At 49.8% G+C, this 15,228-nt stretch overlaps 1 protein-coding gene across 3 annotated transcripts in view; it reads right to left on the bottom strand.

Annotated features, from left to right (window-relative positions):
* Positions 1-14,764, bottom strand: part of BCL9 (BCL9 transcription coactivator) — a 59,280-nt gene extending 44,516 nt beyond the window's left edge. For all 3 annotated transcript variants that reach the window (XM_082055882.1, XM_082055887.1, XM_082055888.1), the window contains exon 1: positions 14,626-14,764. The gene's annotated coding sequence lies outside the window, so the exon portion shown is untranslated. The remainder of the gene's footprint in view (positions 1-14,625) is intronic.
* Positions 14,765-15,228: the final 464 nt, after the last annotated feature.

Raw genomic sequence — 15,228 nt, 5'->3', positions numbered from 1 at the left:
ACTAATTTCAGAAAGTTCCCGTTTCGCTCTCTTAAACTTCTTCAAAAAACACCTGTTCACCTGCTCTTCTGAAGTGTCTTCTGCTAGGGAGAGTCAGACCAGCTAGATTAAAACTAACTATGTTGGAAGAGGACACTTTATCTGTCCATCTCCTCCACTTGCAAAGTGCTCCTGGTGACGCCAGCGGTACCGTTAGGGTCTCACCCTGTCAAGGAGAGGACACTGCAGCCAGGAGCGGCCATCTGAAACTCTGCCGGCTGCTTCGGGGTGCAGTGTGTCCTGGGACATGGGGCACCAGCTCCCGCAAAATCTGAGCGGAATGTGCCATCTAATAACGATAACCCAGCAGCCAAACAAACTCACCCGTGCAATCCAGTGATCGCAAACGCAGATTAAGTTACTTGCATTCGTCTGATGGTGTAATTGCCAGACTGCACATTCAAATGAGTATTTGTTTAACTGTGTGATATACAGATAGAGTCTATGCACTTGAGGCCAAATTCACCCCTGTTGTAATTTCCCTAACTCGGGTGGCAATTACTCAAAGGATTAATTTGGCCCACAGTGTTTCCTAATATATGTGATTCATCATTTCTTTCCTATAACAAAGAATAATACACTGTTTCAATCAGCGGTGATGTCCTGGCCTCCTTGAGGCTGCCGGACTCCCTGTTTAATCAGACATAAAACAAATCACTTGCAGAGGCAGAGGCGTACAAGCATGCTTTAATTACAATATTGTAACACCAATTAGAGATCTATCTAATCGAGGACTCAGTATTTCCTACTCGGGTATTACTCCCATGTTGGGATAATTACTGCTAATTAAGCTTGGAACTAATTAGGCCAAATGATCTCATTTATACCAACATAGATGACTTCTAGGAGTTCACACACACAAAAAAAAAATCCAAGGGTGATTTTATCATTCCTGGACTCATCAGCACTTTGATTTTGAAACACTGTCCCTCCTCAAAGGATAAGCCCTATTAAAACCCAAGTACGAGATCTCAGATTCTCCCAAGGTAGAGAAAACGCCCTCTGAAGGTGTTTCAGTTGGTTGGCCCAAGGCACCTTCTGCTCTAATAGACACAGTGGATCAACAGAGCTGTGTCCCATCATGGTCCACCGGTTCATTCAAAACCTACAAGCCACTCTCACACATTTGTGGTTACAACTTCTCAGTACACTTAGCACTACTTATACCACCACCATTGCTGCACAGAATAAGGAGGTTTGCTGCAGGGTGTGCATGGCGTTAAGACTTACAGTCAGTTATATATATATATAAAAAAAATCCTAAACACGCTGATAGCCATAGGTACTTGTTGCATGATTTGCATCAATGCTTCGTATAATTAGAAATTACATCCTGACGCTGTTTAGTGATGGTGGCTCAGCTGTGCTGTATGTGATGGCTGAGGGAAGAGGCTGACTCCAGCTAATGGAGCTCCTTGCAAAGCCCCTCTGTGCTACAAGACTCCTCCTCATGTTAGATACAGCCTGACTGTATCTGACAAAGTTGACTTCACACTGCAGTCAGAAAAATAAAGGACAGCCCAGGAAGTTGTGTTTGTGTTGAAGTTTCTCCTCCTCTCCTCCAACCCCAAAATTTCTGCACCAGCTCACCACTGAGATTCTCACACAGAAGAGACACTAAGGCAACTACCATTGAGACCTGCCCTTGGTTTATGGAAACAGTCACAGGCACTAAGTAGCGTGTTCCCCACCTAATGTTGCCATAGCTGAACTGGTGGGTAAAACAAAGCTTAAAAACAAAACTTTGACCACTGCATTTTTGTCTGAGTATTTTGGGGACTATGAGTTGGCCAGTATTTCAACAACTGCTTCTCACCCAAAGATGGTTTGTACCAGTAGCATGATTTCCTCCTGCAGTATTTGCTGATTGAAGTTCTGTGGCTGAGTAAAAGAATCATAGAACTACAGAATGCTTTGGGTTGGAAGGAACCTTAAAGATCATTTAGCTCCAACCCCCCTGCCATGGGCAGGGAATGTCACCTACCAAAATACTAGTCCTACCTCCCACAGTGACTGGACATCTTTTAAATGCAAGGAAGGACTAGTATCCAAGAACTGTCTGGGAGCACTGATCCGGGCATCTGTCTGAGCTACGAACTTTATGAACCTACGCAGTCTCCTGTCCCTGGGTAGCCAGAACACCCCAACACCTCTGTGTAGCCTGTCACATCTGCTGTGGCTGCAAACTGGTGGGTCTGTGCTATCATACAGCACAGCTAAGTCAAGAATGGTTCAGTCATATTCACTGCACAGGCCATTTCTTTCTGTACATCCCTTCTTCCAACTTCTGCCTTAAACTCAAGCCTTCCAGGATTCACTTCAAGGCACAGCGTGTAGTAAAACATGCTTTCTCTTTACTTTTGGCTTTTTCTTACCAGCTGCCTTTATTACTCCTAAAGCTTTCTCCTAAACACTTCATTTTCTTACACTTTCTTGTACTTCAGGCTGGAATCCTAAAGCGTCTGAACCCAGGAATTCACCATTGTCTCCAGGTCTTCTTCCAGCCTGCCCCTTTATCCTCACAGCCATCATTGTTCCCTGGTGAGTCACAGACACCCCCCCCTGCTTCTTCCCTCCAAATGCCTCCTGAACAATCTTCTCTTTTCCAAAGCCTGTCAAAAGTGAGCCCAGCAGGATTCCCTACACCACCCTGACCTGGTTACAATACCTCCTAGAACTGATCCTCCAGCTGTCTGTGAAATTTCTGCAGAACTGCCACTTCTTTATGCAGTACCATTAGCAGAAGATAAATGAATAATGCACAAGAATAACACAATCCCCAATAAACAACATACTACTCCTTCTCTTATTTTCTTAAGTGAACAACATGGATCCTAAATCTGATCTCCCCCTCCAGTTGTTACCCAGCTACCAAACTCTCTCCACCCTCCCCTGACAAGCCCATCATTCCTTTCTTTCCAGCTGCCAAGGCCTTCGCTGCTACCTCCTCCAGCCCAAACACACTAGCAGATACGAATGCAAGCATCCATACACATATCAGATTGCATGTTGAAATTGCACATGCTTCCATACACTGTAGTACAGTAGCCCACTGAATCATATTTAGTTGGGTGTCTGCTGGAACTCCTGCAGGAAGAGGTGAGCTGGAGGAGGTCATCTAATGGAAACAAAATCACTGGACTCAAAGTCTGAGCAAGCCAGGGGTAGATATATGATCAGGGCAGTGTTCAGCAGAAGCACACATTGGGCCCAGGGGGCCACTCTGAACGGCATCTTTCGTGTTAAAAGGGAGGAATTCAGGAGCTTTAGATCAGAAGTGTATCCCAAACGGGCATTAGACTCTAATAAATAAGATGCTTTACACTGACAGAGTGCCAGAAACCTCCTAATATCCTCCCCAAGCTCTGCATCCAGGCGTCTCTTCAGCTGCCTGTGGTTTGGATGGCAGAAACCAAACAAACAAACTCCCTGCATAACAGAGGAGGGAAGGGAAGCAACATCCTGATGGGGGAACATCAAGTTCACATCATCAACAACCACTACCGAAAGCACCGTGAATGCTCTAATTTGGGACTACAATAAGTCCTTCAGGACAGGCACTGTCTCCTTCCGGAGACTGGACAGCACACTGCACAACAGGACCCCTACCAGAACTTTGGTATGCAGTGTACGAACAGTTAGTGTGACCAGCAGCCTGCAAAGAGAGGCCATCTCAGATGGACCTCCCCAGGGGCATCTGCAGGGGATGATGGAGGTTTGAGTAAATGACCCAAGACCCAGACCTTGGAAGCTTGCTGTTGAGTCACAGTTCCATACGTCTTCCTTCCAGACAGGTTCCCTCAGTTATTTTCAAACGCTCACCAATCTGAGGGTTTTAACACTTTTTTTTTTTTTTTTTTTTTTCAGAGAGAACCTCATACTCTTATCCATGGTCTGCCTACATGCAGAGGTCAAATTAGTGGCCAGCCCTGTATGGCCCTATATGGTCAATCCTGTATGTGAAAAGAAGAGGCAGAAAGTGCAGGGAAACAGACCAGAATAATCAAACTCTCCTTCTCCCTGAGCAATAGGCATGGGAAAACACCCAGGGTCCCAGCAGCAAGAGAGCAGAAGAGTTGGGGACACTGGCCCTGTCCCCTCCTATTCTGATTATCTGGGTTGGTACCAGCTGCATTTTCAAAAGGCAAAGGGGCTGCCGCTTACTGTAGGCAGCTGCCAGGTTCATATCCTCAACATTCCCAAGAGCCATGGCTCAAGCTCTTGTTGCATAAGGCAGGGACACATCCCTACGTCTGAGGTTTAGAAACAAGATGTTTTTATTTGTTATTATTTTCAGTTATCTGAGTGCGGTAAAGGTCAGAACACTTATCTTCTAGGGTTGGTTCCTGCTCCCACTTGTGATTCAAAACCAATTGAATTATTTTTTCCATACTTCTCAGACAGAAAAAAATCCAGTGGGAATGAAACCTGATACGGGGCATTTTCTAAACAGGATCTGTCAGAAACAAGGATCCACTTCAACCTGAGGAAGGGGAGGTTTGTGGGCATTCCTGGGTACCTCCTACCAGGTCCCTGTTAGACACAATGAAACACAAATAAAGATGAGTGGGGAGGCCACAGCTTTTTACCTAGGTTTTAAGCTAAGGTGATCTCGAGGACTGCAGTGGACAGTATCACCTACATGAAACTCACAGAGCTGCATTTTGGGTGACAAGTCTCAAAGACACAGCTGCATGTGCTGCCCTATGCACAGGTTGCTCCATAATCCTCCAAGATTAATTTATGCAAAACACCGGAAGACGCGCTTTTTCCTTTTGCTGTGAATGCCTTCATTAACCTTTCTGGAGCTTGCCGATAATGATGTAGAAGGAATGGGACAATCGCTCTTCTGGGGGAAGGGGACTTCTGCCATGTTGCTAATAGCAAATACCTCAGAGAGGTCAAAGACATCAGCAAATGATGGACCCTGATCTAGTAATACTCTTCCTTCCCCCTCTGCTCTGCCAAACGCCCTCTGGTCTCTCAAAATGGTCCATCTCCCCTTGCTGCTGACAGCTCACGGCATGACCAGAGAGACAAGGAAGCCAGATGGGAAGACAAACAAGGCAGAGGAACTTGATTTTGGAAAGAGTCTGGAGAGAGACCTAGCCCAGAGGCAGAGCGGGAGAGAAAGAGCAGGTAAAACAGGTGAAGCAGGTAGGGAAAGAGAGAGAAATGGCTGTGGGAAAAATGGGAAAAGGTTTACAGCACCTTGCATGGAGCACAAGGAGACCATCGCAGCATGCTAAGGACAGATTGGTCTGTTGCAGAGACAGAAGGAAGAAATCAGGACCTGTCTGGTTAAGAGAGCTGAGGCTCATGACTTTTATGAGCCTGGGACTGAGTCATGCCTGACAGGGGCAAATGTGGTGTTACCCAGAAACAGAGCTAAACTCCACAGGAGGTCAGAAAGTCACCATGCCCTGTCCTGTAGGACATTGGATGAATTTCAACACACAGCCATGTGCGTGACCTCTTCGTGCCTTGCTGCCAGGAACACCTGATGAACACTGATTTGGCCAGCTCTCCTATCAGCCTAGCTGCTGCCTCCTCTCCCTGTCCCAGGGAAAGGACTTCTCCATGTCACACGTCCCCATCATGGGAAGCAAAACAGAGTCCATGCTGGGATATCCAAAAAACCACCACTTTTCAAGTGTTGCTGCTGGCCAGGATCCTTGCAGCCAAAATCCTGTTCCTGCAGGAAGGTGGCTGCATCTTCTCCAGCTGACTTGGAAGAAACTGTTCCACATCAGATAGTGTGATGGCCTCTTTGTGGGATCAGGTGGCTCTCTGGGCAGGATGGGAGAGAGGTTCTCCCTAATGCAGTGACCCTACTGCTCCTGTCCCATCCAAAGAGCAGCTCTCATCCCTCGCTAAGCGCAGGTCTCCCAGGAACAGAGCACATCTGTCCTAATCTGCTGGACATCAGCTTGCTGGCTCAGTGAAACTCTCTAACAAGATGCAAAGGCCTCCCCAGATGTTTGGTGCTAGTCTTCTCCACCGTCCATCACAGCTTTCTCTGGCAGAGCACGGGACCCTGAACTCAGCTGGGAGTGATGCAGGGGGACAGTCACCCTCCTCTTGACAACCACAAATGTCTCCAAGCAGCCAGGCAGAACACAACCCACGTTTTCAGGGCAGAACGTCTGGAGCCAGTTGGGGGAACGGGAGTAGGACAACAGACCAGGACCAGAACAAGTTGTGAGGCCATGTCCAAGGTGACACAAGGAGACAAAACTTGAGACTACAGACTTCATCGGGCTCACAGGGAGAAACAAAGCGCACAGACATTGAAGTGACAACCGTGCTGCCGCTCAGAACAACACCCGAGGCAGCCCCATCCAAAGACAGCACCCCCCATGCGGCCAGGCTGCAGGGACACACAGCCAGGGAAAACAAAAAGGGGTCCAGGGCAGAGACACGCCAGGGGGAATTTGGATAAACTAGCTAGAGGTGATAGGAAGAGTGCGCATGAATGGTGGGGGAGGGGAGAAGATACAGGGTGAGAGAAGAAAATGACATGAACAGAAGGAAGAGAGCTGCAAATAGAAGGAGATGTGGAAACAGCAGAGAGAGACAGATTGCAAGAGTGGTGGAAGCAGAGGGGACCTGAAGGGACAGAATATAATAAGAACTCTTAAAATGAGAGGAAAAGAGGGGAGAGGGGAGAGGAGAGAGGGGAGAGGAGAGAGGGGAGAGGAGAGAGGAGAGAAAGGGCAGAGAAGAGAAAGGGCAGAGGAGAGAAAGGGCAGAGGAGAAAAAGGGGAGAGGAGAGAAGAGAAAGGGGAGAGGAGAGAAGAGAAAGGGGAGAGGAGAGAAGAGAGGGATTTATGGTTTCCCAGAGAAGGAAGGCAAAAATCCTGCATATTTTTCTCTTTGTTTTCAAAGGTTTTGTGGAAGCAGACTGAAGAGCTGCCATCCTCATTTTAAGAAGGGAGGAACTAAGGTGCAGAGACCAAGGGAGGCAGTGAATGGGTGAGATGGTAGCACGGAGCTTAGGTCCCTACTTAGAGTCTTCCGCCAAAGATACAAGTAGAGAAGAGTCTTGATTTTCCTCTCTCCAGAAAGAACTCACTACCCAAAGCTGCTAGGAAGAGGTCCTACTAGAATAACAAGAGATAACCCAAAGTAACATAAGAAAAAGAGCAGCACCCACTCTTTTTTGCCAGCACCAAAGTCTCTGGAGATCTGAATTTAGACATATTCAGAGTAAACTAACCTAGAACGCAACAAAACAAGCATTGTGTGAGCTCTTATGTGGAGAACAACCCACAGGGAGAAGATGTTGCAGGGTGGGTTCAGGTACTTGCCAACCCCACCAGCTTACAGCTCCTGCAACACTCACTAACACCTTTTGTTTTTGCAGCTGTTTTTTTAGGTGTCTAATATTTATTCAGTTTAATTTGTACCACCTTCAGGTTTCAACTGCCACTATGGAAAATAGGCTTTTTGTGCTACAAACAAACACCAAGCCCCCAATGCCACGTACTCCTGAGCCAAATATGGCTTGTAAGAGCCCTAAATAAACCAAATACATGGTGCCTGCTGGCACTCCCGTACACACATGGGCAAACAGAGCTTCGCAGTTACTCACTGCACACAGAAACCCAAAGGATCCGGTATTCTCCTAACCTCAGACAACTCTACTTTATGGCTTGCTAGCACAGGAATTGTCTAGGATTCCCTCATCAATGACTGACGAAGGTCTCTCTGCTATAAACTGAAGTTAATGGCAGGTTGTGTACCTTGTTTGTTTATTGCCGAGGAGGAATGTTTGTCGTGGCTGTCAAGTTTATAAAAATATTTCCATGACTTCAGACAGCTTGGCATTTTTACATGCAGCTGAGAGAGTGGGTGAATGTACAGATGAAAAATTGAAGAAACATTATTAAGGGAGGAAAAATAATATCTCCTAGTATCACCAAGATGGCTTAGAAAGGCCAGGGAGGTCAGAGACATTCCTGAATAAAATGCATTTTTTTTTCCTCCTGGGCTTCTGAAGAGCTGGCAATAATTAAGCTTTACAACACCTTTCTGGAGTAGATAAGTCAGCTGAGGCCATCTGAGGTTAAAGGACTTGCCCACGATCACACAGAGCAAATCTGTGGCAGAGAGGAGAATTAAATCCAACAGGCTTAGTTTCCATTACCTGAGCCCTACACACCTGGCTGATGTTCAGATAAAAGGACAGGAGCTGTGCTGACTGTGGAACTGACTGTCAACCACAGGTCCTCTAAGACAGTACAGCAACCGGGCGAGAAGCTGAGCGGCAGGCATCCACCCCAACTTAAAGACGGTAATTGTGAAAACAAGTGACAGAAGGCTGGGAAGCAGTGCCTAGTTACGAACCGTGGTGCCAAGTGGATTAAATATACATCGATAGATTAGATTACAAAGAGCAGCATGCAAAACGGAAGTGACTGCAGTCAAGGACCCAAGATGGCAAGAAATAATCTCAAAATACAACCATGGGATTTGGTAGGACAAAATCTGTGCTTCTGGACCTTGTGGAGAAGGTGCAGCCTTCAGTCTGCGGGAGGACTGTCCCAGGCCACCCCAGGCGGTGAGCAGACAGTGACACCCAAGCCCTGAGGGCTGGTGAGAAGCCTGCGGGACTCAGGTTTAGTGGGCTGGGAGATCCATATCACCTAATGCTGAGCAGCCCTTTGTTATCGCTGTCACCAGAGAAGCTGGAGAGTGAAGTAGTGGAGAAAGTGAGCTGTTCCCCCAGCCCCCCAACTCCGCCCTGGCTGAGTGAGGAGGAAGAAACCTGCTCCTCACTTTGTTCTGTGCTGCCCTGGGCTGGAGATGGAGTACCTGGGTCCTCGTTGCTGTGGATACTCAGCCCCGCATCCATCTGTGCCCAAGTGCAGCTTCTGTTTTGGGGGGCCCTGAAAGTGCTGGACTGGGCAGAAGGCCCTCACACCATGGACCAGCTCAATGGTTCAATATCCCTCGACTGTAGCAGGAAAGGAAGCTCATCCCTTCACTCTCCTTCTTCGCCCATGCATTTCCCCAGGATTTCAAAGAGTTACAAAATTATCATTGTAACCCTCCACCCAACTTCACTGTGTGCTTACCATGACACATGTACTACCCCAATCACTAGTAACCATTTAATTTCCTCCATCTTCCTGGAGAAAAATAGCAAGGACGATCATTCAGCACTCTATACACACCACTGCCACCCGAAAAATGCAGGTGAACGCAGTCAAATGGAAAGGCAAGTACAACCTCAGACCATTTTTTGTACCTGGAGAACTAGACCAGCAGTGTTTTGCATGCAAGATTACAGGTCTGTGTGTAGTTGCATTTTCACATTCCATCACTGCAATTGCACACGGCCAGTTACGTGCCTTAGCAGCAGCTTACAAAAGCAACTGCTGCTAAACATACAAAATCCACCCCCCAGATGCACACACACAAGACTAAAAAACTGGTCCTTTTTGTACTGCTACAGAAAAAAACATGTATTTTCTAGCTGCCTGCCCCCTGCGCATACACCACACCAATGTATTTCTTTGCACTTATACTTGTATGTTGATCCACAAATTCATTCAAGCCTTGCAATAACCTAAAATACATGCAGCATTTTGCAATTAGAAGCATTCCCAAAATGCAAAAAAAGCCCCTGTTTTTGCATAAATTTTTTTTTCTCCCAGCAAGCAACTGTAACCACCTCTCCAGCAAGAATGTGCTGTCTGTTTAAAGCTCCAGAGAAACAGAGCGCTAACCCTTTAAGACAGTAAGAGATGAATACTTTTTTTCATTTAAACTATAGGGGAGTTTTACCTAGATAGACTGCAATTTCCTGAGCTCAAGTCTGGCAAAGTGCCCAGGGCTAAGACCACCCCCATCCCCACCCCCCCTTCTTCTGGGAAAAATCACCATGGCGTCTTCAATAGTCAGAAGTAGTTTTTAGGGGTTTGTTTTTACAAAAGATGCCGAGACAAAACTCAGTTGTAAGCAAGCCTGAGTACTGCAGAATTTCTTCCAAGAACTAAACTGATGCACGATGTCCTAAGCGTACTATCCCCAAATACCCTGCCGAGGGATGGTTCAGTACTGAGTCAGAGGGAAGCGGACTGAATCACAAATAGCCATTCCTGCAAACTGCTCTCCCCACACACACCCCAAGTTTACAATCCGAGCAGTGACCAGGTTGTGGTTAGCTTGAGAAAGCTGATGAGATCACAGCCTGGGGAGATAGAGCCTCAGACAGCCCCTAGTTTTTGTTAATCGGCTCCTTGTTCCGCACAGAAACACGGACAGCAGTTGCTATACCAGGTTTACCATATGTTTATAATATTGTTGTTATGGGAATGCATGTACAGCCCATGTCACTGGCGAGTTACGCTGTTTTCTGCTGGAAAGACAACAGAATTCACTGTTCAGCAGAGCGCTGAGTGTGCGCATACTTCTAGCAAAATCTATCGTAGCACGAGTCACAGTGGGTGCGAAAGCCACACGCCGTGCTTGTGTGACGGCGCGCAAGCCTGCCGTGGCGTCCACACAGGAGCATGACGCATTTTGCAAGCGTACGCAAGCAATTTGGTGTGCAGCTCCTTCCCTGGAAGGTGGGCAAGCAGGGCCCCCATTTCACAGATCTCAGCAGGAAGATCAATCCGAGCTTTAAAGCAATTTCCCTAAGGCCGCCCGTCAGATCACTGTCAGGATCTCAAGTTCTGCGAGATCTCCATGTCTGAGACTGCCGTTTCTCCAACAGGACAAGCGAAGCATAAAGTAGGGATGACATTAACTCAGTTACGTACGTAAGTCCACATCACATAGCAAAATATTTGCTTCCCCGTGTGTCCTAAAATGGTGTTTATGGCAGCGAGTTTGCCTACAGGACACAGGAATAATGTGTTTGTGTGTGCAAGACTGCTGTCAAACCTACGATGCCCAAGACACCCACACCCTTAGGTGCAGGGCAGGGAGCAACAGTGAGTGATGGTCGCATCTCCAGCGGGTAGGAGCGATGTCGGTGGCTCAAGTGGCTCTGCCAGGCAGGAGCAGCACCAAATAACCGCTGAGGAGAAATCCTCTCATCTGACAGCCCCCACTGCCACAAAATCCGGGCTGAAGGAGTGAAATACTTTTCGTTTACCACCAGCCCCACCAGCTCCTGAGCTTCCACTGAAGATCTCAGAGGCAAGAGCAGCTGACTAGAGCAAGGTATAACCAGTGCAAAGGAAAACCAATTTACCCATTTAGTCTCCTTTTAGACATCAGCAAACAGCGCAAGAAATGGTCAACAGCCCTCCCAACCTCCCTCCCACCCCCTAGCTCTGACACATTGCCATTTTCTGCCCCCGTCTCCAAGCAGCTCGTCACATCCCATGCTGCAGCTGAGGAGCGGCAAGGAGGGTTTAATTGTGTACACACTCTCCAGGGAAGGGCAACATGGGATGCAACCGACTGTCCACAAAGGAGCAGAGGAGGCAGAAGGCCAAGGCTGATTACTGGCCCCAAGTCATACTTGCTGATCAGCGCGTCCAGGATTTTAAAGCGCATAGCTGATCAGATCAGCAGCTTGTCCTAGAAGGAGAAAAGTGACATAAAATATGCACAAGCCTTCCTTCTGTCCTGACAGCAGGCTGAGTTTTCAGATGATGTGGGAACAGCAGCCTGCTCTCCTCCCCCAAACGTGGTCTCCTCTCATGCCTTTACTGCAGCGCTGCCGTCTTCTTCCCAAATCCGGAGGCTTCGCACCCTCCCCAGCCTTTGTGTGGAGGCTCAGGCTTTGGCCAGGGGGCTCCACACCACTGTTTTTATGCCCACTAAGCCCTTTGGCCTTTCTGCTCGCCATGCCAAGTGGGGGCTCATTAGTGTTCCCTGTCGTTAAGCTGTTGTGGCTGAAGCCCATCGAGCGCCAAGCTGGGACAGAAAGGGCATCAAATCGCCATCCAGGTGGTGCAAAACTCCCCTGCGCTGGAATGCCAACAGGTGATCCCAGAGAGAAAAGGTGGAGCATGCACACGTGGATCTATGTGTGCGGAAGCCATGTGCCAGCCCTGTCTGCGATGAGCAGACACTGCCGTTCTGCCTTCAGCTTCTTCCCAAAGTAACTTTGAGTGTGTCTGACCCAAGATCAGTCCCCCTGCATATGAATGTGTGTAATATTTTTATGGTATCGTTTGTGCGCGCGATGTCTGTGTCATGTGCTTGCTCCATCACAGGAATGCTGTAGAAAAGCTAAAACATGGCACACACTGGTTTTAAGTCTCAGCTGCCCCGTGCCTCAGATCATAATTTGTGCTTCTGCAAAGTTGGCTGTAAAATACTATTGCTACCAGGCTGATAGAATAAGGAAAACACAAGAACTGGGCCATGTCTGTGCAGGAACCACACTTAACATGTGCATGTTGCCCCTTGGGAGGAAGAATGCTCTACACAAGCAGGTATGTTTGCACAAACTTGCTGCTTCCATGCATGCAGAGGGGCTGTGTGCATGGAAGCATTAATGATAAAGCTTTATTTCATGCCCACACACATTTTCACAAGGGACCAATATTTTGTCCTTGCTGTTGCCAAATTCCAACATAAATAACAGAAATTTACAAAGACATTTTAACAGAAGGTCCCCCTACCAGACAAACCACCCATGGAAAGGCAAGCCACATGCTCCCTCTCCATCCCCTCAGCTGCAATCCTTGCCCAAACTGCTATCACCCCTTGAGATGCCTACAAAGATCTCTTACCCCTACCAACTGCCCCAAGCTCTGCCGAGTCAGAAAACTCAACCTCCGTTTTCTTCCACACCAAAAAGCCCTGCTACATCACATTCAGCTTAGCTATACTCCATCTTTGCTCACGTCCCAGTTCAGTTCAAAATTGCCCCTCTTTTTAACGCTCTCCAAGGAGCTGGTCCAAGGTCTTCCTTGGGCACCCTTCCTCCCCGCTCCCCCATCTATCTACATCCTCCCTCCATGGGTTTTCCACACAGCATCAGAACCATAGGTGCCAGAGCCTCCTCCTCAGGTCCAGCTGCCTGGAACAGGCATTTTTTCTCCCTTCCTCACTGCCTGGCAAGTCTCCTTTCAAACATGATCTGATACTTCTCCCCCTCCTGTGACGAAAAGCCTGAGAGTCTTTCTCCCTGCTTCTCACATACCTCCATCACTGGACTCTCTGACTGTAAAGCATGTGGGAAAGAGGTATCATGGAAAACGTTACAGCAAATCACAGGGTTTTGCTTTGATTCTTTTTCTGCTTATTTATTTATTTTTTTAAGGGAGGTAACAAGTCAGAGAGAAGCTGGCTGAGATTTCTGCCGTACATTTTTTTTTTGCAGCAGCAACATCCTCCATCTTCCTTGCTGGATTGAATAGGGTCTCAGGACAATTTAGACTCCCTCCCCCATCTCCCATTCCTGCCCATATTCTTCAACACATGATGCTCTCCTCCCAGCCTTGACTAGGAAAGCACACATCCTCACTCTCTCTCCCCCTTTCGGCTTCTGCCTCGCTTAGGTTGTGTCAGGACATTAGGATGATGAACATTTGTGCAGCTCAGATTCTTGTAGGTTATTTTTTAACAAAACAACTAGAATCAATGAAACCTGAATGATGTCAGATGACAAACTTAAAAGACCTCACGAGGATGCACCTGGCATACTGGGAGGCTTTCTGCTTTTCTGAGGGAAAAAATAACCCTCCAAATTATAACCAAGCCCAGTGCCGATGCTGTAATGAGGCCGGGTGTGAGGATCAGCGTTTCTCTGCCTTCTGATGTTTTTTGTTTCTTTTTTTTTTTTTTGCTCTTGCACATTATCACCTCACCAACAGTAGGTTAACAGCCACAAAACCTCCAGCAAGCAAGCTGGCTTCACATTGCTGCTCTCACGCCGAGCTAGGTATTTACTTGCTGATAAACGGCAATTGTAAATACATCTCATTTAATCTCCCAACATCCAGGAAAAAAACAAACATCTCCCATCCCCGCGGCAGACTTTCCCGGAGGCACAGGGATGGAGAAGTGAGTGACAAAAGACCGCGGCGTACCACCCTGCCCCGGGCCGCCCCCCCAAAGCGGGGCAGCGGGGAGCACCCAGCTCCCCCATCGCCCCATCCTCCGCCCGCCATCTCCCCAAAAGGCGCCGGGACAGAAGCCAACAGGTGGAAGGCGCTTTTTGTCCCTTCCGCGCTCGGTCCCGGCTCTCTCCCCCCGCGCCGCTCCCGGGATCCCCCCGTTCACCGCGGTCCCTCCCTGCTGGCCGCCGCCGGCGGGGAAACTGAGGCACGGTGGCACGGAGCCGCGGAGCCGGCCGCCGCCGCCCGATCGCCGCGAAACTTTCCGCCCCCCCGCCGGGCCGGGCCAAGCCGGGCCGGGCCGGGCCGGGCAGCGTGCCGGGGCTGACTGCGGCACAGGCAGCCGCCCGCCCGCACGCACACATGCCGGCGCACACGCCGCCCCCCGCTGCTGGCAGCCGGGCCGCGCCGCGCCGGGGGAGCCGGCGGCGGGGAGGCGGCCCCGGGGGCGGCGGCGCCAGCCATCGGCCCCCCGCCGGCAGCGCGGCGCGCAGGCTGCCCGGGGGCGGCGGGGCCGGGCCGAGCCGGGGCGGGCGGCGGGGCCGGCGCTTACCTGCCTCAGGCGGCGGAGGCGCGGAGCGGCATGTCGGGGGGCGGCGGCGGGGAGCGGGACCTGCCGGCGGCGCGGCCTGCGCTCACCGGGCGCTAGGGCAGCATCAAGGCAACTTAGGGGGAACCCTTGCGGGGCCTATTGTCTGCGCGGGGCGGCGGGGCGGCGGGGCGGCCTCCCCCCGCGGGCGCCGCGGCGCTTGGTACGGCCCAGGCATTCATGCCAAGCGGCTTTCACACATGGAGGCTTGTCTCCAGCGGCTGCTGACAAGCCACAAACAAGACGTCCCCCTCCCTCCTCCTCCTCCTCCTCCTCCCTCCTCCCTCTCCCTCCTCCTCCTCCGGCCTCCTCCATGCGAACTCCAACTCCGGTGACAGGCGGGCGGGCCGGGCCTCGCCGCCGCCTCCCCTCGCACCCGCCGGGGCGCAGGGGCCGGGAGGAGCCCGCCCGCCGTCTCCCCGGGAAAATGGCAGCCGGGCCCGTTTTCCCCGCAGCGGGGTGAGGGGTTTCCAGCTTCCCGCCTCCCTCCCCGAGCATGCCGGGCTCCAGCGGGAAAAGCCAAGGCGAGACCTGCGAAGTACATACAACACAGCTCCACCACATCCC

The sequence above is a fragment of the Streptopelia decaocto genome, assembly GCF_964273445.1.
Source record: "Streptopelia decaocto genome assembly, chromosome: 1".
Classification (NCBI taxonomy): domain Eukaryota; kingdom Metazoa; phylum Chordata; class Aves; order Columbiformes; family Columbidae; genus Streptopelia; species Streptopelia decaocto.
Note: the sequence above shows the minus strand (reverse complement) of the source record. Positions and strands in the feature narration are given on the sequence as shown.